This window comes from Haplochromis burtoni, unplaced genomic scaffold (assembly GCF_018398535.1).
Source record: "Haplochromis burtoni strain Fernald_Lab_line unplaced genomic scaffold, NCSU_Asbu1 Contig_482, whole genome shotgun sequence".
Classification (NCBI taxonomy): Eukaryota; Metazoa; Chordata; class Actinopteri; order Cichliformes; family Cichlidae; genus Haplochromis; species Haplochromis burtoni.
The window spans coordinates 361,884-387,609 of NW_024582843.1; the positions used below are offsets into that span (position 1 = coordinate 361,884).

A 25,726-nucleotide genomic window follows, 5' to 3' on the forward strand; every position below is an offset into this window, starting at 1 on the left:
CCCCCCCAATAAAAGTCTGCTTGAATACAAAAAAACCGACCTGACTTTTTAAAGTAAACTTTGAAAAACAAAAAACAAAACAAACAAACGAACAGAAAACAAAACATCTCAACACTATTCGTGTTTAAAGAGGTTTTTAGCCTGTCTGTTTTACATAAACGAGTCTGCGACGTCAGGTACAGATATCCGGTCCGATCCAGTGGAGTAACATTTAGGTCCGAGACAACAACTTACAATATAGGCTTATTATAAGCAGCTTCTTCTTTAAAAAACGGAAAAAAAGTGGTTCGGGAAACAAAAAGCATCATCATCGTCATCATCATTTCCGCAAGCTCTTTCCAGCACACCGTTGTAGTAGGTACGTCTATTGTAGTTGTGCAGCACAGCAGCCCCGAACAACAAACACTTTCTGCCCCGCTCCCCTTTATTGAACAAGCCGAAAGGCTTTTGATGCTTTCATGTTCTGTCGGAAATTTTTCAATTTAGACTAATTGCCCATGAAAATCCGAATAACAGGATAAGTGCATTCTGCATGGTGATGTATTTTTTATTTTAATTGTTCACTGGCCAGTCAGCACCTAAATGCAAGATTTTGAATCATGTGTTTCTGTTTAATAAAAGCATTTTGCACTTCAACATGATGCAAAGGCTTCGGAATAAGTTGAATCATTTATGCAATTCAAAAATTACACAAATATATGTATTGATCTTTAAAAACAGTATTTTATTTTTTGTATGAAAACAGAACATAAGAACTTAAATGCCGCATTATTGAAGACACCCCTTCTCATTTCACTCACTCTGTGCTGTGCACAAACACGTTCACCCTGCGGGCTCGGCGGTGGGACCGTTGGCAGCCTGTGGAGGGGCTGGGAAGTGGTGCCGGAGAGGCAGTTAGGGTGATGAGGAAACGAGTTGATGTGCCCTGGAAGTAATTCTTTCACCCTTCTCCCCTCCCCCTTCCCCAAAGGACACACAAGATGGGAGAGAGAGCAACGGGACCACCACCACCAACCACCGGTAGCCTTCAGCACGTGGGGACCCGGGGTGATCATCCACATTCCAGCTTGTGGGCTGGAACTCCTACTCGTTATCTGGCGCCATGTTTTCACTTTCTGATACCTTTAAAAAGCACCTTAATTATACCAGCACATTAATTTCAATAAAGTGGTTTTGTATTTTTGTATAACGCATTTAAGGGTAAAAATGTTTTTCAAGTTGAATCCACCCCCCCCCCCCCCAATTATAAATAACAATAGCGAAATGATGATGAAGTGGTGTTATGAGAAATCTTATGTTCTTGATGGTTCTTAAAAAGCAGACTCCCATTGTAGCTAAATATTGACGTAGTTATTCCAACAAAAAGGCTGAAATAAACAAATACTACATTTAATAAACAGAAAATTCATTTTTTTTTAAAAAATTATCAGTGGTTTCCTCATTATTGTTGAGCTTCTTAAAAAAAACAAGATAAATAAAAATAAGAAAAAGCAAAGCATCGAACAAGTGCATTCATAGCTTAACAACTAAGCCCTCCCCTCTCTACTCAAGTCTGGGCACAGCCTGCATTTTAGACATTGTAGAAGCTTCTGTTTTCAAGCATCTTTCTAATTGTTTTAAAGGTTTTCTTGTTTAAAATCAATGCGCAGAGTGAAGATAAGCTGCAGGTGTTATAACTGAAACTAGTACTGCTAACTGGGAGGACTGGCTGCAAGCTGCTGAAAAACCAGTAAAGCTGTCGCTGGTTAGAAAAAAAAAGTTTGTGAAAGTGGCCTGACGTCACACTCCCATAATGCTTACCGCCCCATAACTCCGCTGCAGCCTGAGGAGAGCCAGACACACTCTCAGGCCCCGAATATAGAAAAATTATTGGGAAAAATCGAAAAAAATATCCAAGCAACAGATCGGGAGGAGAAAAGAGCGTGGAGCGGTGGCGTGGGCTCTCCCACAGCGGGTTTTTGGTCCGGTCCGGGATGGGAGGCTACCGGGAGTCCTTGTGAAATTGACTAATGCGATGCTGGAAACTTTCTGGTGGGTAAACTGCTCGTTTTTTTCCTCTAAGCGCTCATATTGTGGCTTCACGTCCTCCCGTGTGCATGTGTGCCTTTGCTACAACTTTCCGAGCCTCGTATCAGCCCTCAGTTGTCTCTAAGTGACACTTGAATTGTTGTGAACGTGTTGTTACCGTCGCACGATCGGACTTTGCGCTATTTTTTCTTTAGTGGCACCGTGTAAGAAGCCTGGGTATTTAATTTATAATTACGCGATCGTCTCTTCTGCCTCGTCTTCTTCCTCAGTTTTTTTAAAACGTTTTCTTGTTTTTGCTCGATGATTATGTTGCAAACGCAATCTGTAAAGTTGTTCCACACGGCGCACTTTCTGCAGCGGCCCCTCGCTGTTGACGTTTGATGTAGTTTTGCAAGTTTTCGGCGATCTTGTGATTTTTAAGCAATTTTCGAACATTCATCAAGTGTGCAGTGCCGCTGCACGGGAGAGGGAGGTCGAGAGAACGTCCTGTTGCGTGTGTTTGTTGACCAGAGGGGAAAAAACAAATTTGCTGAAACGTGCACGGATGTTTATGCCCATCACAGATTCTTTAAATAAGTTTTGCGACCGATATTCAGTCGCCCTCCTTGAACCTTGAAGCCATTGTTGCTGTCTGAATCGAGCCGTCCACTAGGTTGTGGTTTATGTCACAGTTCGGATGTTTTGCTGGGAGAGTGTGCGCTTTTCCTTGAAAGAGGGGGGTAAATAACAACCAAGACCCTGCCAAAGAGCCGGGGTGGTTGGGGTCACAGTGTGGGGGTTCAGTTTGTGCACTTGTTTCTGATTTGGCTGCACGCTTTTTACGTATTTACTGTCATTCAGGAGGGAGGAAATGAGCACAAACAACGGTGGAAGTAACCCTAAAGTAGTCAGCTTTGCAGAGGACTGAACAGAAAGCTGTTTCTCCTATTGGGAGATTGTTGCATTCTGGTGTTTTTCATTTGCATTTCATATTGTTATTGCAGCAATATTACATTTCAAGATTAGCAAACTTTTTCCCTGTTCTGCATAAAGCATGAACTCTGGCTGAACTTTGGGATATTTAAGTTGTTTTCATGACATCACTTATAAACTATAAGCAGACATCCTGTGATTGTACAGGAAAGTGCACATCCACAGTGGGAGATTCCACTACACGCATACACGGTTTTCCATTACCAAGTTATCCATCGTCATTTGAGCACACTAAAAATGACAATATGGAAGAACATCGGCCAACATAAGTATCAGCTGTTGATATATCTGTGTATTGTTGTTGTTTTCCATCATTTGTAGCAGCGTGGAAATGTTCAAAGATACTGTGAGGAAAGGAAAGTACTTTAGGACAGTTAACAAGAACAGAAATGTGGACATTTGTGTCAGCATCTACTGTTGGCTAGATTGTTATTTTAAACATAGAAATCATTCCAGACTTTGATGATCAATGTAACCTAAAAGCAAAAAAACAACAACCAAAAGATCAACTTACTTCCACAAACATAAAGGCTCAAAAATGATTGATTGATTTTTCAGTTAATGTAGGATAAATACCACATGACGTGTCACATTAGTTTTTAGAAGCTATTAGCCATTTTGCGAGTTATTAAGAAAATACATACACTACATATTAGACATGCATAGGTTGTGAAACTCTAGACTGATGCTGATGTTTAAATTAGCAATTCGATTGATAGCTGATATTTTTTCAGTATTTTTATTTTGTTTCTGTTGTTATTTTTGCGACACAAAGTAATCTTATTTGAAAACAAAGCTAATCTCTGTTAGTCTTTCAGCTTTTTATTACACAATATTTGTGCATCTAGTGAGTACAAAAATGATGTGCAATTAAAGATAAATATCAGCGACTGATATCAATAAATCTTGCCTTGTTATCCTGCTGATTTGTGTAGAAAATGATGTGATGAGTCACTTAGTAAGATGTCAATTCATTTATTTTACTGGGATCAATAAAGTTTTCGAACTGAAGATGACTTCTGCCTAATGGTTCAAGGTCAAATTCATATTTTGCTTGCTACTAAATCCACAAACACAATTTCAGTGCGTGTAGCTATAAATCAAGTCAAACATTTTGTTATAGTTCATATGAATAATGTGATATAGCTGGACTACCAGTCAGAAAAGTCATACTCACGTTTCAGGTATAAAAGGTAGCTAAAAAGGCTAAATTCAGATCAGCATGTAATGAACTTTAGGCAGGTTTTTCCCTTCAACTTCACGCCTACATGTCTGAGCCAAGCATGTACCATCAAGGCCTCCAGCTACATAATAAGGAAATGGAAGTGAGGTTGTCACGAGACAATGCCTTTGCTGGTCGCTCTGCAAGTTGAGACCCATGTGTTGATGTTTGCTGCTCTCTCACTACAACCGTTCGGCTGACGATGGATCCGCCCCATGGAGCATTAGTCAGATTTCAATTCTCACACGTGGAGTGTTGAAGAAGATGACTGCTTTATTTTTTTACATGCAGTGACAGATGATATATGAAAACAAAGGTATTTGAATATAATAGTATTTTCCCCCACAAATTCACAGAAGGTCACGCTAATTCCCATCAGTATGTGTGTTTTCAGAATGATTATGTGTACTCTAAAGCACAAAAAACCCTCAAGAAACTCCAAGACTCCAGTACTCCTACTTTATATTTTTTCCTCAGACATAACCATCTAATGATTCATGTTATTCTGCTGCCTGAGCTTTCAGATCTGCTCTGTTCAGTTGAGCACAGTCTTTGCTTGAGTCCACTGAGCCAGCTTCTTCTCATTAACTTCCATGCATTGCCTTACATTACTTCCATGCCCTGTGGTCGAGAGGCAGCACGTTTCATGTTTGCCTTTATGATTGAGCGAACGTGGGTGCCTGTGAGAGCACACACACTTGCCTGTTTGGAAGATATGTGTGTGTGGAAGTGTGTGTCTGCGCTCCATTTTAGTGTGTGTGAGTGAGAGATTGCTGTTTTTTGAGTCCAAGGGAGGTCTTCTCTTCTGAAAATCCCCCTCACAATTCCTTGCACCTCTTCGGGCAGCAGCGGTGGTGGCGGCAGCGGTGGTGGCGGCAGCGACGGCGGTGGCAGCAGCAGCAACAGCAGGCTGATTACCATGAGAAAAGAGCATCAGTTGGGTTAATGGGAGGGACAGCCCTCTGAGGGGACAAATGGTAGTTAATAACCAGGGAAGAATCGGAAAAGCTCTGATCCCTTGCTTTGTACTTTTTCACCTTCTAGAGGCACGGATGGGATGGGGTTGGAGGGGGTGGGTGAGGGAGCAAGGGACACTGGGTTCATGGTAGAATGGATGCTGCTTGCTGACAGGCTGTAGAAAAACTGTACTATGTGTTACTTTCTCAGGAGTGGCACTGGGAACCTGAGAACTGCAACAGAATACAGGGCATTGCCAGAGCTGTTAAGTGTGTGCATGTGTAAACACTGGGCAGCGTCCGTACAAGAGTGTGTGGACGTAAGTACATTTGGTGTCATGGGATCAGTGTACAGGTTTTTACTGAAAACAAGTAATACTTTACACATTATTTGATACTTTTCCTAAAAGTAATGCAATTTGTTTCTTAAGGACCTGCCGGAGAATGTAATTTGTTACCCTATTTGATACATTACTTTTGTGTTACTCTGTAAAATGACCTTAAACACATTATCGTATAATTATCTATATAAACCATAGGCTATTATTATAATCCATATCTTTTAGTTTTAAAATTGAGATCAAAGAGGCTTCACAGTGATGCAACTGCAGAAACACGAACAGGTAGAAATGAAGGCTACAATGGTGCAAGCCTGACTGCTCGTCACTGTTTTTGTTACCTGTTGAAAATCAAGCTCTGGCTGCAGGACTAGAGTCAGCAAGCCCTCAGCTTTAAAATAATTCTGGGCTCTTGGCTAGCTTTCTGTTAGTATGCTGTCTGTGCAGATGTTTGCAAAGAGTCCACCTTGTGTTAGCACAGTGCGGTTGTATTTGTCTTGATACAGTTTGCATTTCACCATCGTGCTTTTGTCCTTTTATGGAATAAAAGTAAAATTAATGTCCATATTTCTACTGCCTAAAAGCTCCACACCACATTTTTCCTCTTTTCTTCATATAGACAGAAATCAGCTAATAGTAGGGCAAGTGCACAGGAAAAAAGAAAACATGTTAACTTGATGCTTTTTTCTTTCTGTCTGCCTTGTGTGCAAACAACTAAAGAATCTTTGTAAAACAATGTCACAACATAATTGTAACTAACATGTCACTGTGTTACTGAAAAAATGTAATGTGATTACAGAAACACATTACACTCAACACTGCATGGGACTAGCAGGGAAACAGATATTTCATTTAATTTATTTGCAGTATGTGAGGCTTCACACATTAGCTGCTCGGCTTTCAGGCTATTGTGTGAGAGAGGGCTGAGAGCTGTATGTTGGGTGTGAAAGCAGAAAGAAGTTATGAATTCTGAGAAAGACTGAACAAGGGAGCAAGAAATAGAAAAGCAAAAGGATAAATCTGTAGCTCAGAATGTGGGTCTGATATTGAGTGGTAATGTGGTCAAAGAAAAAAAAAATCAGCAGTAATTTGTTTTTCCTACCAAGAGCTACAAACTGCCATACTACTAAATGTTATGAAATACTTATAAATGTCAAGACTGGAAAAAATACTGGCTAATACTTTGATTAAAATAAGTGAATATTATCAAAAGCTTTATTTTATTCTTGATGATTTTCACTGGTTTTAATCACAATTTTTTCCAGTATTAGACTGTTTTTATTTTATTTAGGAAAATTGGGTGTGCAACTTCTTTATTACCATTATTATGAAATTAGTAATTTTTTTGCTAAATTAATAAAAGCAGCTTTGTAGAATCCAAAAAGTTTAGCTTTATTGTCCCATGAAGCCTGACAATCAAGTCTAACTTGTAGTCTGAAGTCCAAGTATTACATACTCAATTAAAATAGGATAAAAACAGACTTGGATATCCTTCCTTTTTCAAATGTTAAGTTTGTGGGCAATTAAACATAGCATTACAAATCAGAGGTTTGTTGGATTGTTTTGCTTTAGTTTTGCTGTATAGATAGCAATGTGATGGCTAGCCTACCATAGCTAATACCATAGCTAATACCATAGCTAATGTATACCAATGCTAATGCCAGGTAACATTACCAAAGTTTGAATACATAGAACAAGGAAAATATTACTGAAACTTTTTGCTGCCTTTTTGTTCGTGTGCATCATAATCATAACATTATCGTTATAATAACAATACCAGTGGAACTGCTGCTTTAGCTAAATGTGGCTGGTAACTGGTGGGTAATATTAGCTAAAGTTGACTGACCTTACTATTAAGTCTGTATGCTGAGTTTATGACTTTTTAGTGTGGAAGATTATTAATTAATTAATTTGACCAGATATTCTTAACACCATATGGACAGAACCCATGTTGAAGTCATATATAATTTAGATGGTTTTTACTAAGTTCACATGATGTTAGAGGCTAAGAAGTAAGCTAGTAGGTTTAGGCATTGGGGACTAATATTGCTGGGTGCATAAATATGTCCCAAACAGCAATCTTTATCCCAATTTTTACTAAATACAACTCTATGTACATTTACAACATTTAGCCTGGCAGCTATGACAGAGAGAAAAAGATGTTTTGCTGTATAATACACTGATTGAAAACAGGCATACAAATGAGTGGAGGAGCTTACATAGGCACATAAAGTCTCACATATGCACAGATATTTACAAGGCTAATTAAAGTAAAAAACAAACAAACCCAAAACCCAACAACAACAAAAGAACCCTCACATTGTCATTTTTACTATGCATAGGCACAAAGTTAATAATACAGGCGCACATGCTCTCATTTACTCACTCTTGCAGAGGTTTTTCAGACCCAGGCACATTCTGATGGGTGCTGCAGTATGCTGGTCAGAAATAGTATGAGGATGCGAGATGCTTGAACCACATACTGCCACTTTTCCTCATGGATCTTTTTCTAGGAAGAACAGGGCAGCTGTGGCTTTTCAGAACCTAGATTCATCCATCAAAAAGCACCCATGGTTTACACCACACAAAACACACACATACACACCCTCTTTCCTCTCCCTCATTTACCTCTAGTCCTTCCCCCTTTCTCCAATTCCATACATCCTCATTTCTTTCCATCCTCTCTCTTTTGCTTTTTATTGTTCTTGCTTTTCTTTTTTTCAAAGAGTTTGTCCACCTTTTCCCCCTCTCTTTTGCCCTTCATCCATCCTTCTCTCACAGACTGAGTTTACAGCCCCAGGCCACTTCCGCCAGGCTGTCTGCAACAGATTTATTAATAGGCTCGTCTCTCTCCAGTAAACACAGCATTGGTTTAGGGGGTCGTCTCTCAGGCACTGATAGACTTGTACTTAACCTTAGGCACTGACCGACTCGGGAATAGTAGAAGGCCTGTTGGTTCCAAGGATGATCCACTGCAGACCAAGTAAAAGAGGGGAACAGTTGGAAATAAACACAAGTATGAAATAGTTTGCAGTGAAAGACTGAAAAATTTACATCTGGTCAGGTGGAGTTTGGTAGGTGAAAGGACAAAGGGGCAGAAGGGGGATAAAATGTAAAAAATGTCATGCGATTTTACTACAGGCAATACAGCTCACACCTCACCCTGTTCATCTACTATTGATTTATGCCACCACATGACAACAACAGATGGAGATTTCCCATTTGTCATGGACTTATGTTAAATATTGTTGGAAACAGTTGGTCCATCTTAACTGATCATTCACTATGCCCAAACCCCCTTTAGTTAAGGTCAATTCATGGTTTCTGTAAACTCAAAACAGACTTGAACAAGCTTCTGTGCATATACCACTCGGGGTTCATGGACACATTCCTACCTAGAAAACTTGATGCTGACCTCTTGACACCAAGAAAGGAGCTGGGTTTTTTTTGTTTTTTTTAAAATCGTTTTTGTGTTAGTAACATAAAAAAGTAAAGAGAACCTAGAGATTAGAGATTAGGAGAGAGGATGTGAAATGTAAAAGAACAGTCTACTCAGATAATCATGTGAGCATGACGCTATAACCTGGTTTTAATGTTTCAATGAGTTAGCAAACATCTTGACTGTTAGGTAATATTATCAAATAAATGGTGTGACAAATTTAAAGATAGATACTGAATGGAGAGATTTGTTTTTAAAAGGACAGGACTAACAAATGTTTTTGCATTTTTTTGATCATAGTTAGTAGTATACAAAGTTGGGACTCTCATTCTTTACAAAAACAACCATTGATATACCTAACAGATTTTAGCTGTCGTTGCTGGCGACCTATTCAGGGTGTACATTGCTTTTAACCCCATGACAGCTCAAGGGCTGCGAGATGCGGCATTAATTCGATACGGGGTGGCTGTAGTGTAGGAGGGTCTACATGTCTGAATGTGTGTGAATGTTAGCTAGAAAGGTACTTAAGGATAGAAAAAAAAAATACAAAAGCGCTTATATAGCTTATATAGTGTGTGCTAAATAGCCCATTTAGCACACACAGAGTAAAATGGATGGATTGATGGTAGCTATTTTGTTAACTATCAATCTGTTGGTTGTCTTATAGCTGATGCAGACAGCAATATTGTTTTTTAATGTACTTTTTAAAGTTTCCCTATTGTGATAGGTATGGGTTTTTTTTGGCCAGTGCTAAATTTCTACAATGGATAAACATTAATTCAAATTCAAATTTTATTTGTCACGTACACAGTCATACACAGTACGATATGTAGTGAAATGCTTGGACAACTGCTCGTGACCTAAAGAAAACAAAAAGGAAAAGGCTATGAATAAGATAGGAAATAAATATGAAAAATTAAAAAGGGTAAATTTAACTAGGAAGGAATAAAATATAAATTAAGGTTAAAAATGAAATAACTGTACAACACAAATTAGAATGAAGGGTAAATTTAACTGGGAAAGAATAAGATAAAATATATAAATTAAAATTGAAAATAAAATAACTGTACAACAAAATACACAATATAGAACTATATAAGAATGTATGAAGAAATCTAAATATAAATAAATATATACACAATAACAGCAGCTGTACAAGTATTAACCGGAAATGAAGAATATAGTGACTGCATTAGTGATTGCCATTGGTTGAATTCAAGTCAGGTGATCTGAATTTTGGAAGGTGAGTTTCTACTTATACTAATGGTCGTCCAGTGTATTGGTACATTTCTAAATTAACTCAACTTTCCTGGTAATCTTTTATTATTTGTATTGCTTATCTGGTAAGGTAAACATCAGCATTCTTACCAGCTGCGGAGCCATTAAAAGGCACGATAGTAAGGAAATTGCATTTTTCTTGTATTGCACTGAACTGCTAAGTTCCTGTATTACATTACGGCTTTTTAAACTACCCTAAATGTAACAGAGAAGGGGTAGGATTAGACCTCTGCTACAAACTCATAAATTTATGCTGAAGTATAACAAAAAGAGACTTTGACATTCTTATGATTTATCCACGGGTGCCTTACTAGTTTCATACATTTGAAACTAGTTTTAAAAATAACATGAAAAAAAGAAAGCAAATACGCTAAACCAGAAAACTAAAAGCCAGGCACTGTTCTTAAAATAGCAGGAATTTGTGCCAATCAGGATTTACATTACTGAAGAAAGTTTCTGTAATAGGTGAGCAGTAACTTCAATTGGAGTTGCTGAAAAAATGACACCCAGGGTGGATTCAAATCTATTACTAGAAAATTATTATAATTGAACCCATCTCCCTTTGAATAATATGGTCAGGACATACAATTTGGTTTGCTGTTGTAAATTGTAGTTAACTGGGTATGCTACATTTACAGTTTATGTAAATGATTCTGTGAGATTCACTTTGAGCTTTGTAAAATCTAAAAAAAGCCTTTATTTTTATATACATATATTTGAATATATTTTATATATATACGACTCTTAGTACAAATAGAGCTTCAAAGGCCTGTCAAGCTTTTTTAGGTTTTGCTAAGATATACTTGAACAGTTGTTATTTGGTGAGTTTTTGTCTTCTTTTTTTATGACTATACGTGTAGCTATTAACCTTTTGGCATTTCTTTTTTTGTTTTTTTACCTTAGGAGGTACCATAGGAAGCAAAAAAAAAAAAAAAAAATCAGGTCCAATTTAGGGAAGATAAAATATTTTAGAAGCATCTGCATAAACTGACTGTCCTTCAGAGCAGCACTTTTTTTAAAAAAAAAGAAGAAGAAGAAAGAAAACAAGACAAAAAACGAATTGCTGTTGATTTTAGCTGACATTATCCTTGCAGCTAGTTTCAAAGATGACCTCAGTTGTGCATTTCTGCCATGAAACCCCCCCCCCAAAACAGAATACACTCTTTTTATGTTTTTGGTGTCTATGAATTCATTGAAATCATAATTTTTATTTTCATTATCACTGAAATCCATTCTTTCAAGCAAGTGAATAATAGTTCAGTTCGTAACATGTTACGACTGTTTAAAACACAAGTTTTTGTGTTTTTTTTCTTAATAGTTATTTATATTTTATTAATGACTTTTCTGTTTGAGCATTAACTCTTTTAATTCACTTCACACACACTTGTCATTGTAAAAGAGCATTTTGGGTGTTTTTCCTTTTAATGAAATGCCTGATGTCTGATTGGCATTTATATAGGTTTCTTGCTAGAGGTTTAGGCTGCAGATGGGGATTATTTTCAGTTCTTGTTTAAAACAACGAAGAAAACGTTTTTGTTTGTACCAGCAGTGCAGAACCCAGATTCATTCAGTGCACTGGCACATAACAAATATTTACATAAGAGAAGCTACAACTAGTGATTTTTAATTATATTATTATTTTTTTTTCAAATCTGTCAATACAAAATACAAACAATTCTGCAATCTGTTACAGGCTGGTTGTCTGGTGATTGAATTATTATTAAAAGTTTGATGGAACAAACTTTTACAGCCAAACATATTTAATTATTTTTAGGGCTACAAATAGTTGATTAATGACTTTGTCAGTCCTCAAAACATGTTTAAAATGGCACGTTGAGATCATAAAAAGTTACAATATAAATAGTTTCAACTCTAAATATTTAAATTTTTGGAATTTTAATTTTTGCATGTGAAAATTGTAGCCCTTTTCTCTAATTTTTGTATTGTCTAATAATTGTAATCGGGAACAGGTTTTCTAAAAAGAAGAATGTTGTCCAACAACAGGGAACGTAGAACCTTTGAAGTGTTTTTATTCTTTTCTCTTCACTACAATTCTATCCAGATTTTGTTAAATTTCAATATTTTTTTCCGTGAATGTGCCAATAATGTGATGTGTTCGTGATCATCAGCATTCCTAATATCATCTGTTCACGTGCAAAGTTTTCAATCTGAGCCAAAAGTGGAAGTATTGTGGTGCGCTGCTGTGGTGAGCTGTAGCCGAGGACTGCACCAGTACCGGACCATCTAGCGCGCGCACGCTCACTGAAGTATGTCAGAGAGTTGTTTAGGATCAACACGTGACTCAGAACAGAATTATGCGTATGTGTATTTTACTGGCACAGTAATATCTGGAATATGGACCTGATGCCGAATGAAATGCAGTCACACACACACTCCTGACTCACACACGCCCTCCCCTTTCTCTTTCGCACACACATTCGGCTACAGTAGTACTGATACATGAGTGCGCCGCTCCTGAGTCATCCTCAGGAAAAAGAGGAATGTAGCCACACTGTCTGATGACACAGTGCTTCTTCTTTTCTCTGAAGTGATTTTAATAATGTTTTTTTTAATAATGGTGGCCTGTGCCACCCACCCTACTCAACAATCCAGTGCTTGCTAAGTATTGCCAGGCAAAACCTTCAGCTCCCTCAGTAGAAGTAAGTTTCTCTGCTGCTTGTGCCAGCTGAAGTGAGTGATGACTTTGAGCATGGAGAAAAAGAGGTGCATCATCAGCTCGTACCTATGCACTTCTGATTTTAAACACTGGGAACATGACTCATGTCGGACTTACTTTCTGCCTGCAAGTACTCAATGTTTATCTGTGCCTCTACAATGTGGTTGCTTTCATTTTACAGTAACTACTTAACCAACAGATTCTCTGTAGTGAATTCATTGGTGGACAAAATACTTGCATTTCTTATTCAAAAATGTGCATCACCACAGTGTAAAACTGCTGTGATGTATAAAGCAAAGTACGCACAAAGTTGAAAAGTATGTGGCGGTGTCACTGAAATATAAATGTATTTGTTTATAAGCTGTACATAAAAGGACGCAGTAGCATCAATATATAGAGATACTGCAGGGGAAATATCTTTAAGGTATCTTTGAGTAAGTATATCATTACATCATGTTGTCAACATTACATTGCACCATTAAAAAAAGGTTTGGTAAAGGGGGAGGTGGAAACTGTTATTTCTCTATTAGTTTTATATACAACAGATAAGATAAAACAGCACTTTTCACTGAGTTGAATGAACAGCACCAAGGCCCAGTACAAGATAAATAGGTACTATTTTAAACTGTGAATCATGCAAAGCTATTCTTGTAGAGTCCAAGAATAAAAAATATAATGCTCAAAATAATCTGAATAGATCAAGTTTAAGCATGGCCAGATAAACATTTTGCTCTGGGGCAGGAACTCATTTTGGGCCACCTCTGTTTCAGTAAGACAGTGATAATAAAATACTACAAATATAATGCTATAAAATGCCCTTGTATTTGCATTTATTTACTTCATCGTTTGTTGAGTAGAGTAAATTATTACTTCACTTTTTGAAAACTTTAAGTAAATATATGCTCTGTAAAACCCTAAAATTAAACTTGTTTAATGTTTTTTAATAATAGTAGTCCTGTTATTAATGTTAATATGAATAATATTAAAAATAGCTGAAAACCTGATTAGCAAGATAATGCTCTCTATTTTTAAAAGAACGCAAGGAAAAAAATACAGAATCTGCATCTAATGTGTTGCTATCAGTACCATGGATTAATTTTTAATAAAACAAAACGTGTGATTTAACCATGTGAACTTAAACCACATGAGACCAAAGGCTACTCTGCTAAGCTACCCTAGCTATTTATAAAAACAATTTTTATACTTCATAAAGTTTGGCTCAATCAGTTGTAACACTAATTAACTCTTTACTGCTTGAAAGGAGCAACACATGAAGCTCTTTTCTGACCTTTGTAATGTAGTTAAAATACATCACTCCCTTTTATTAAAATAACAACTATCTAGCTGTATGGTTGAAAATCTTTGTGTTTTACTAGATGGGATAAAAACCTGTTGTGTCTCAATACATGTCCATTTTTTTTAAGGTCGCTCATTAGAAATAGGGTCTCGTGACTGCAGGCTCTGTGTACTACAATGGATCTAAAAGGCTGCTTTAAGGAACTTGGGCATGTTATTAAGTGTCAAACTACTATGAATAAGTTATGAGCAAGGCTTCACTTTAGAGGGGACATATGTGTAATTAAGAACAATTAACAGTTGTAGACTTGTAGATTAAGACTTTTAAAGTAGACTGTATTAATGAAGTACTATTAAAGGAGAACACCAGTTCTAATTGTGCTGCCACATTGCAAGCGCACAGTAAACAATGCATATTAAGATCTTGATTGATATATAACATTGATTTGGTTTTTTTTGTTTTTTTTTTTTTTTTTTTTTTGTGTCCCGTTTGGATCTTTAGCCATCAGAATTGTTGTCTTAAGGCCAAGAAAGATGCCAAGCGGATTTATTTTACCAAGTGGATCATCATGGCCTTGCCATATTGGTCCATTTGATTGACCTTTATTATAATTATGAATTTATTTTATTTTCAGTTGCTACAAACGGGACAGACATGACTGGGGGATAGGACAGGGAGAGAGAATGAAAGAAAGAGAGGGAGAGAGAGAAAACCAAAGGGGAGAAGAGACGGTGAGAAGGGGGGGAAGAAAGAAAAAAACAAACAAACAAAAAAAACAAAACACCTGGGTCACCTGTATGGAGAGAAAAAAAAACAGAAGAGAAAGCAAACAACAAAGAGCAACATAATAAAAAAAACGGCACCATCACAATAAACTAGCTAGCAGTAGATATCAGTAGATACTAAATAATAAACGATATTGTGCAGCACGCAAGATAGACAGCGCACAATGTGCTTTGAGGCAGCAGCCAAGAAAGCTGTAGTCCGCGTCTGTGAATACCCGTGTGTACACCTGTGTGCATACCTGTGTGGATCAGCATGCTTGCATTCCAAAGGTTTCTCCATGTAACGATCTGCTAGGGAGTGTGGGGAGCCACAGCCCCGTCCTCCAGGGTATGAAGCAGGTATGGAGGAGATCAAAACTCCAGACATCCAGAGGCCCCCAGAACACAAGAGACCAAGGAAGACCAACAGAGGGGCAGCCGCGCCACTGTCCCAGTAAGAGCTGAGGAGAGTCCCAGATGAGGGCTCACTCAGCAGCCGCGGAGCAGAAGCCAGGGGGAGTTGCAGTGACGCGCCCGTGAGCTCCGCCGGCAGCCAGCTGTGCCTGAGTGACCGAGCCCCAGGCCGAGAGGCCGGGGGCACCCCACCTCCGAAGTGGCCCGAGCGAGCCCCAGGCTCCAGGCCCCGATAAGCGGCCGCCAAGGAGTGAGCCGGTGTGTACCCGGACGCCCACCCCCAGACACAAAGAACCACCAACGCACCGACACCTGAGGGAGTCCGCCACTGGCAGGGGAAGTGGTGGTGGGTGGAGATAGGCCTCCAAACCTTGGAGGGCCTGAGATGTCCCCAGAGAGGTGGCGTCTGATACCCAACCTGACATATAGACACAGACATACAGGCACACACAGACACAAACATCCATTCCCACCCTCATGCTCTCATATGCACTTACTCCACACTCAACCAACGTGGAGACAGACATAAAGAGACGCTGTACACACGATCACACTCCCCAAGCGTACTCTACGAACCGGGTCTAGGTACCCCTGCCCCTGGAGGGGGGAACTGCACTATAACATTGATTTGTAACTTATTGATTGGTGGCATCTTATAGTCCAGAGACATGCATGTTGGGTCACTAGTGAATCTACAGTGGGTGTGGATGTGACAGATAAAGTGCTTACAGTTTACAGGATAAAATGCTGTATGAATTTATGGTTATATGTGATTTATTATCTAAAATGCTTTAAGTGGTTAGTAAGACTAGAAGAGTGGTATATAACTGTGAGGAGATAACTGTAAGTAATTCAGTTCAATTTTGCTTTTATTTATATAGCACCAAATCACAACAAGAGTCACCTCAAGGCACTTTATATTGTATATTGTAACCCTACAATAATACAAAGAAAACCCCAACAATCAGATGACCTTCTTTGAGCAAGCATTTGGGGACAGTGGGAAGGAAAAACTTCCATTGAACAGGAAGAAATCTCCAGCAGAACCAGGCTCAGGGAGGGGCGGGCATCTGCCGCGACTGGTTGGGCGTGAGGGAAAGACGTAATTAGGAGGAGGTTGAGATAAACCTTTGTTATTGGACCAGTAGCTGTAGAATGTTCTCACGCAAAGTAATACGCAGGTAAGCCTTGTGGACAGTATGCTCACCTAATAGTGAAACACTTTTTGGCTAAATTATTTGAGCTGGAAAAGAACTCAAAAATTAGAGCAACAAATTCAAAAGTCAAAAGCTTAGAGAATTCAAATATTTAATTACCTGTTATGTAATATTTGTAATATTTTAGTTATAGTTGAAATACCTATAAAAATTATTAAGGATAATAATAATAATAATAGTAATACCAATAATAATAAATAATAGATTATATTTAATTTAATTACTTTAGGCAAACGCGATAATGCAATTGCACATTATTTTAGCGCTTAGGGTTACAGTGTGCCTTAAGACAACCTGTTACCTCATAAAATAAATAGTGATAGTTGAGTTACATTATTTTGAGTCATGTCTTATAAAAATTGAGGGAACTAAGATCATCTATAATAATATGTCACTTGGGTATGCCAAAGGAAAATGTTTAAGTTTAGACTTTAGATATTAAGCCAAACAGTTATTGTCATTTGGTGTATTACGGTGCAGATGTCTCCTTCCCCCAGTCTTCATCGCCTGGTAGCTTTTCTGCTTCCTTCACTAACTTGTTTATCAGTCTGCTTACTCCCTTCCTCTCCCCTCGTACCTCTCGCTCTTCACGCTGTGTTTTGATCAGTTGGTGAGCTCCTACCCCCCCCCCCCAAACATACTTCCCATTATTTCCTTCAAGTATACTCTTTTGTGCCATTCTCTTTGCCGAGCTTTGAATTTTCCCCCTCTCTGTTCACTCTTTCGCTGTCTCTCCCCCTCCTCCACGACCACTTACCAAATTTAACCCCTCACCCACTTAGATGCATTCCATCAGCTTCATAAACACACACGTGGTACCAAACATGTAATGGTACTTCCTCTGCTGTCCTCCTCTTTTCCTCACATCTCTCCATCTATTCTCTCTCTCTTGCTCTCTCTCTCTCCTCTCAAGGCCTTGGTGAACGACGACAACAACAAGTTGGAAAAATGAAAGTGGGGTGACAACTGCGAGTCCCCTTTCTGCCTCCCCTCCAGGGCCAGTGTGAAGTTTTCAGTTTGATTGAAGGCCTCTTTTCTGTGGTGTGCAGTGTGAAAGCTGTCCTAATTGAATGATAAAGTGCCCCGAGATGGAGTCCACTGAATAGCCAACAATGGCCAGCCTGTGTGTGGTAGAGGGATTTTGGTTCACATCCAGCCTCTGCCTCTCTGCTCCGAGAGGGGGCCTATTATAATACTCTCTGCTGGACTGGGTCACGTGATAGTGCCTTTCTCCCGCTACTCACCCCTCCTCCCTTTTTGTCCCCCCCCCCCCCCCCCCAATCTCATCTCCTCCCTGTTCCAGTGTGGCTGGCCAATCCGGTCACATCATCGGCCTCTTCTTCACCCTGCTGGTTTGGTTGGATGGTCTCATTTTACCAGCGAGTGAATCTCTTTGTGTGTGTGTGTGTGTGTGTGTGTGTGTGTGTATGTATACTGTACGTATCTATTAACTCAAAATGTCCTCAGGCCTGTGCATCCATCCACTGCTGTCAGGTTACCAGGGTGATATAGAAAAACTCTATAACAAAACAGAAGTGAAAGCAAGCACTAGATTTCAAAGTGACTCATCTTATTGATCTAAGTTGAAACCTTTCAACCACAGAGTGTTTGACAGTTTTAGGGTTGCCAAAAAGTTTGGATATTTATAAAGACATATAAGAAATTTGAGAATGCTGCCCAAAGACTTCTGAATATTCAAGAACACCAAGTCACTTCCCATATGGAAAAGATATAAATCTTATAAAGTTTGTATCTGTCTTGTGTGGAACTTGTTTGAAAAGCATACAAGAGTGAAAACAGATATAAAATCCCTTGAAAAATTATATAAATGAAACTTGTATGTTTTGGATACTTATTAAAACAATATATGAAAGTAATGAGAAAGTGCCAACTTTCATGAGTAAATCATATAAGCCTTATATGATTCACTATATGAAGTAAGCCAAATCTTATGCAAGTCTTTTATAAGTTTTTTTCTATTTCTTCTCCATATGGGTTGACTTGGGCAGCTTAAAAGTGGATGCTCACAGTTTCATTGAGAGAGAATGATGTGCAGTGGCACTGGCACCAGCTTCTATTTCGATAGAAAGGACATCTGAGTATCTATTTAGCTAGCTATCTGCATTTACTTTTTTTTGTTTCAACTTTTGTATGACTGTAAGAAATTCATTATGAACAACTTTTCTACAGAATTTCTTGCACAGCCTCTTGATATCAATAGCCTTCAGTCACTGTAGCATTCCAGCCAGACTTTATTCAGACGATGCACTCAATGATCATTACGAATGGACCATAATTCACAGAAAAGGCACAGGATCAGCCTGCTAGAACTTGTTAACAATCAAGTAATACATTTACAAATTGTCCGAAATTTAAACGACAAGTACAATACACAAACATACCTGTTCGCCTTCCAGCTAGATGCTAATTTAAAGATGGATGGAAAACAATAAGTTTCTCATTAACCTTTTCTGTGGCAAGCAGTAGCAGTACGATCTTCCTTCCCGGAAGTTGCCCGTTCCGAATTTCAAAATAAGAGTCTAATCTATATTATGAGGTATAATTTGTTCAGGGATTTAAGTGTTTGAAAAAATATCAAATAAACAAATAATCTGGGTCATTTAAGTCACCACAACCAACCACTTTTTATACACACATTAAAGTTTCACTTGTGGTCTGACTATGCTTCTGTCTATGTAAGAGTTTGTCATAAATCCTTAACTGACTAGCCAGCATGCATTAGTGTCTTATACTACATCTGCTACTTTTTTGGGATTCATTTTTGCCATGAAGTGCTTGTTTTGTGTTCTGTTATGAATAAGTTCATTTAAGTGGTGAAATTTCAACTGTTGCCAAAAGGCCGAGATGGCAGAAAGGTGACCTTTGATCATCAAGATCTGTCTAGAGGAAGTAAAAGACATAAACATTTTCAGTATGTGGACCTATGGAAAGACCCTTGGTTGCCTTCAAGTGCCACTTTTGGTTTTGATTGACTCGACTCTTGATTGACCTGCCAGTTGCAGGTGCTTGATCCATTGCTTACTGCTCCTGTCTCCATTCACAGATTTCATGTAGTCAAGGCTCAAGACTAGAAGTGACTGGCAGATACCCATGCAAGATGGCCAATATAATAAAAAAAAAGCAAACAAACCACCTGTTACTCTGGGCCTGATTCTTGTATAAGAGACCCAGCCACCTCTTTTTTCCATAAATTTATGTATTTTAATTTCAAGGCAATCACTTTTGAAATACATATTTTCAATGTTTGCAAATTCAATAATTACATGTTTGCTAACTAAGTGAAAAAATTTAGATATGGCTAAAATAAGCATGGTTGTTGTTTTGTTTCATTCCAGATTACTTACGTGTATTTATGAAACTAAAGTAAAATAGTTGGGCTTCTATTGTCTGTAAGCAGATGTAAATAATTGTTTTAGTCCTTTAGCTTCGTTCACTCCAACTCATTGCAAACTTTGTGGAAAAAGCTTCTTTCGGCACGTTTGCCTGAATTGCAGTTAATTTCCGTGCAATATGATGGTATGACTATCAGCTCTAAAACTGCTAAGACTTTTATACAACTATTAATAATACTCATTTAAAAGTGATGAATATTTACCTAATGACCTTAAAAAAATGGGATTAAATTCACTACAGCTAAAAGTAAAATCACATTTGGTCTCATGCAGTTTGTATTTCGGGAAACTAAAAAAATCTGTTAACCTCCTAAGACCCAAACTCTTCCACGGCATGCATTTTTAATTTCTCTTTGATATTTGCGCTGATTGGGACCCCATGAATGTAAAAACAAAGGATTACCAGATTTTATTTATTTTTTTGTTTCTAAGAAAAATGAGAGCCACATCAGGCCCTTGTAGAGAAAAAATGAGTATTTTGGTCTAAATAACCCAAAATCTGATGTCCACATATGTGGACAGGTCCTAGGAGGTTAAAGAACTGTTCCAGCTTTATCATTTTCTCTTTGACTTCCTGTCTACAGATGATGTGAGATTGTGTTGCAGTAAGTGGATTGATTGACATACGCTTGATGGGTGATCACCTTGTATTTGGAAGAAAGTATTATGCCTTCTTCTATAGCTGTCTGGCAACCAGAATTATATTGGCACTGTACTGAGATCATAGTTAATGTTATTATGGTGTGATTGTATTTGTTTTCAGTGAGCATTTTTTCATATCAGAGCAAACTCTGAGAACAGAATCACAGTGAGACTGGTCTGGTCACAGACACACACATTTTTTTGTCTTTTAATTGTAGAATAAGATTTAAAATATACTGGCAGTAATATGGAGATATTATAAGTTTAGTAAATAAACCTTTATAATAAATGGTATGCAGTACAAAATACAATATTTTCATTCATTGGCTGTGCCTACCAATGCCCCTCTCTGGTGACAACGCTGGTGGTCATTAGTTTGTTTAGAAAGTTTGTGGAATTATTAGCAGACTGTCTGTTCTACTTAGAAAACAGACTTCTAACTTGAGTTTAACATAGTCATAAGGATGAACAGGAATGGCACAGTTGGTTACAGAAAGTGAGATGAAAGTGTAAATAAATTTCCAAGTTAGCTGCAATGCCCCACTGTTTTCATCTTTTTTAAAAAAAACAGTTTTATGGTACTTCATATCTTGGCTACAAAATGAGGCAAAGCTTTCTGTTTTAGTTATGATTTTTCCACATCCCTATATCTTTGATTTAGCATGTATTTGACCTCTTATGAAGCTCTACTCTTGCTGAAGAAATATATTTTTGTTTAATTTTCTCTTCAGTCAAATCAAAGTCATCACCTAGGGGCATAAGGATTTACTTGATTAATATAATTAATGTAATAAACAGGTGCATGAGAATTGTAGCTGCACATGCGCAAAGATAGTGTGAGAGAGAAAATGAGACACTGGGCAGTTTATTTATCTGGATAAGGTAAAGGCCAGAGAGCACTGAATCACAGTTAACTCTATTAACACAAAGCAGTGAATGGGCTGTAGTAATCATTATAATAGGAGAGTTAGCAACTAGAATGATTTCAAGTAATCACATTTCCTGTAGGTCTTTTAAAAAAACAAAAAAAACCAAAACAGTTTTATTCGTTTTATTTCTACTCTCTTTATTTGGAATTTCTTGTAATCAATAGTCTCGAGACAGCGTAACTATAGCCAATACAATAAAACAATAACAAAAGTAGAGTGAAAGATTATGGGTATGTAACAGATGTAAAATTTGATTATGGAGTTCCTCAGGGTTCTCTGCTGGGACCAGTTCAATTTATATTTGTGCATTAATTAATCAGTAATGTGCATTGACTTTTACTTTCTGTAAAAGTCACTTTTACTTTTACTTCACATTTACTAACAAAACATCAAATATCAACATGCCTCAACTATTTAAGTAAAGTAAGAAAGTAAAATTTTATTTGTTTAGCACCTTTCAAGCCCGAAATCAGAAAGTGCTTCACAGAAAAGCTAAAACATAAAAACAGAAATCAACCAAAAGCAAGTTAAAAAAGATGGGTTTTTAGCTGTTTTAAATGAAACCACTGAGTCCACAGATCTCAGGCTTAAAGGAAGGGAGTTCCAGAGTCTGGGGGCCACAGTTACAAACGCTCTATCGCCTTTCGTTTTCAGCCTCATATGTTGGACGACCAGCAAGCCCTGATCACATGACCTCAGGGATCTGCTGGGGATGTACTAGGGTTGCACGATTTTGCATAAAATGAGAATCACGATTTTTTGGCTTAGAATTGAGATCACGATTCTCTCACGATTTTCTTTTCCAGTATAAATATTTATTGCACTTATTAACTGCACATCAACTTCGTAACAGTTGAGACTGAACATAAAAACAATAAATGTCTCACATTTTGTTGTTGCCGCAAAATGTTGTACTGCTTGTAATTCCGTCTCCACCGTTGCTCGATGCTGCGTGTATAGAGCAGGTAGTGCAACTATAGAAAAACAGCAGCGGGACGGCACTGTGTAGCGTTTGTCTAGGGTGTTGATCATTTTCCTAAATCCCTCGTTTTGCACAGTGTTGATGGGAGCCATATCTTTGGTCAGGTGATAAGTGATAGCCTCCGTAATTTCTTTGTGCCTGCGGGAGTTCGATGTGAAGTGCTGCATAAGGTTCCTGTTATTGATGTTTGGGTGGTTGACCGGGACAGATTTTCTCCTGTCACTTTCTCCTCATCCCTGACGTGCTCTCCGTTGTTTTTTCCCTGCTAATTTTAGCATCACACGGCACAGCTTCTGTATCACGTGGTATAAGGCTCCGCCCTTGCCATTTGTTGAGCAGGAAGAGTGAGCGCTTGTTTTCTTGCAGATTACGTCCCGGATCAAAATGCAGTACAATCGTCGTCATCTCTCTCTCTCTTTTTTTTTTTAAATCGTTGTCATTTGGAAATGAGATCGCACATAAGTATGAATCAAGATCACGATTTTCTAACGATTAATCGTGCAGCCCTAGGGTGTACTGATGTAAAAGATCTCTGATATAGGTTGGTGCTTGACCACGCAGAGCCCTGAATGTCAAAGTCAAAATCTTGAAGTGGGTTCTGAATTTTGTGGGGAGCCAGTGCAACTGGATCAGCAATCAGCAGGGGTGTAACGTGGGAGAATTTAGAAGATTTGGTCAGAAGCTTTGCGGCAGTGTTCTGAACAGCTTGCAAATGATCCACAGAAGCTTTACAAGTGAACAAAGAATTGCAATAATCCAAACGAGATGAGACCAAAGTCAGAGCTGAGTCAAAATTTACACCAAAGTTCCTGATAGAAGGTTTGGCAAAGGTAGCGAGAGGGCCTAAGTTTTCCATAACCAAAGGTACCAATTTTTTGGGAGCACAAACAAGGACTTCAGTTAACAATTTAACGGGATAAATTGGATCACATTAAAAAAAAACACCATTTGTGCTTCCTGTTTTCACCTTCGCAAACTATTACTATAAATATGATTACATATATATCTAATATAGCACCAAAAAATATTTATTATTAGTCCAGGGAGGAATTTTTTCAAACCATTCCTTTGGGAAAGAAAGCAACAAAAACTATGAAAATAATAATAATACATGACAGTAATTTAAAAGATTAATTAATGCAAACAGGCAAAAAGCTTTATGACTTTAATGGAAGAAATTCCTTTAGTTAGTTTTTAAAAAAAATGTATGTCTGTTTTTAGATTTGACAACCACTGCTTACTTTGCTTGCATTATACAGGCATTATAAATGCTTCCCTTAGGCAGTATTATTAGAAGGCTTGCATTTTCATTGCTATGCAGATGATACTGAACTTTATCCATGAAGCCAGATGACACACACCAATTAGGTAACCTGCAGGTTTTCCCACAGGGCTGAATAACCTCTAATTCCCTGCTTCTAAGTTCAGATAAAACTGAGGCTTTATACTCAGCTATTAAATCTTAGAAACAGGGTGTCTAACCAGATTACTTACTCTGGATGGAATTACTTTGGCCTCCAGTAACACTGTAATGAACTTGGACTCAGTTTTAATTGGTATTATGACTTCAGAGTGCGCATTAAAGAAATACACAGGACTGTTCTCTCGCATTTGCAGAATCTCTAAAATGAAAAAAAAAAAAAAATTCTCAGAAAAATTAGCTCATGTATTTATTATTCCTAAGCAGAACTAAACTTAAAAATTCCCTGAAAAGGTTTCAGTTGATCCAGAATGGTGAAGCAAGACTACAGACAGGGACTAGAAAGAGAGAGCACATTTCTCCCATATTGGCTTCACTTCACTGGCTCCCTGTTAATTCCAGAATTTAATTGACATACAAGGTCTTGAATAATCAGGCTCCATCTTATCTTAACAAACCACCCTAACTGAGCATTTCACTTTCTGCAGGCTTACTTGTGGCTCCTAGGAAATTTAAAAGTAGAATGGGAGGCAGAGCCTTTAGCTTTCAGGCCCATCCAAAGTGGGAACCAGCTCCCACTTTGGATTTAAAACTTTTTTGATAAATCTTACCGTTATGGCTACAACAGGTGACTCCGAATCCTTTCTGAGTTGTGCTGCAATAACCCTAAGCTGCTGGGGACTTCCCATGATGCACCGAGCATCTCTTCTTCACACACCTCTTATCATATCGTCTCTTCCATCTTTTGTTCTGCTCCCTCCCCACACCCTGAGCTGGTTATAGCAGATGGCCGCCCCTCCCTGAGCCTGGTTTTGCCAGAGGTTTCTTCCTATTAAAAGGGAGTTTTTCCTTGCCACTGTTGCCAAATGAGGTCTTCAGATTGTTGTGGTTTTTACTCTATTATTTTAAGGTCTTTTCTTTTCTCTACCTTACAGTATAAAGCACCTTGAAGTGACTGTTGTGATTTGGTGGGATTCAATGTAATTCAATTGAAAAATGTTCTGTGAAACTTTAAACAGCACCCGTGGTCAACAAACACAAAATTATAGTTGGTGCTTTAGGCCATAGAAGGCTGCCTGGGTTGTAATACACTGGCAAAAACCTTGGTTAAAACAAGCCTTCCTCAGGAAGTACATTTATCTTTTTATATTAATGTATGCTAGATGGCAGCACGGCTACTAGATGCCAATGAATATGTAGATTTATCACAGGTTAATTCACCATTTAGTACTGAAGTGGAATACAGGTGAATACTTCCTGCAGAAGCAGGAGTTGATTTCGTAGGTCTCATGCAGGGGTAAGCATGAAATAAAGAGCTGTGGTATGGATGCAGGGCAGTCTGTTAACTATTTTACTCTCCGACTGAAATTTAAACCTTTCCCAGAGAAGGACAGAGCTTCAAACAGAATTCCTTACATCCCCCACCCATGTACACCCTTGCTACGTACACACACATTTAAAGTGTTGGAGAGGTAGTGAGATGGAAGACCACCCTCTGGCATCCCAGTCATGCAAATGAAGGTGTGTTTTTATCTCTGGGGGCTGGAAGAAAGGAGAAGGAAAGAGCTGTGTAAAAATGTGTTAATGAATAACTCCTGAACTCAGCACTCTTTCTGCACAGGCTCTGAACAAGTCTTCCTCACTCACTCACTCAGTCACAGTGAAACTTTCTACACTTGTCACCAGATTTCCCCTTACTTACGTTTTGCTTTTTCTAGTGAGCCAAAGGCCATGTCCA

At 38.2% G+C, this 25,726-nt stretch overlaps 1 protein-coding gene and 1 long non-coding RNA gene across 5 annotated transcripts in view; one reads left to right on the top strand and one right to left on the bottom strand.

Moving 5' to 3' along the window:
• Positions 1-1,622, bottom strand: part of LOC106633795 — a 5,676-nt gene extending 4,054 nt beyond the window's left edge. The window contains exon 1 of the long non-coding RNA XR_001337163.2: positions 235-1,622. This is a non-coding gene — a long non-coding RNA (uncharacterized LOC106633795). The remainder of the gene's footprint in view (positions 1-234) is intronic.
• A 165-nt stretch (positions 1,623-1,787) lies between these two features.
• Positions 1,788-25,726, top strand: part of plagl2 (pleiomorphic adenoma gene-like 2) — a 49,695-nt gene continuing 25,756 nt past the window's right edge. For all 4 annotated transcript variants that reach the window (XM_042213808.1, XM_014341427.2, XM_014341428.2 and 1 more), the window contains exon 1: positions 1,788-2,031. The gene's annotated coding sequence lies outside the window, so the exon portion shown is untranslated. The remainder of the gene's footprint in view (positions 2,032-25,726) is intronic.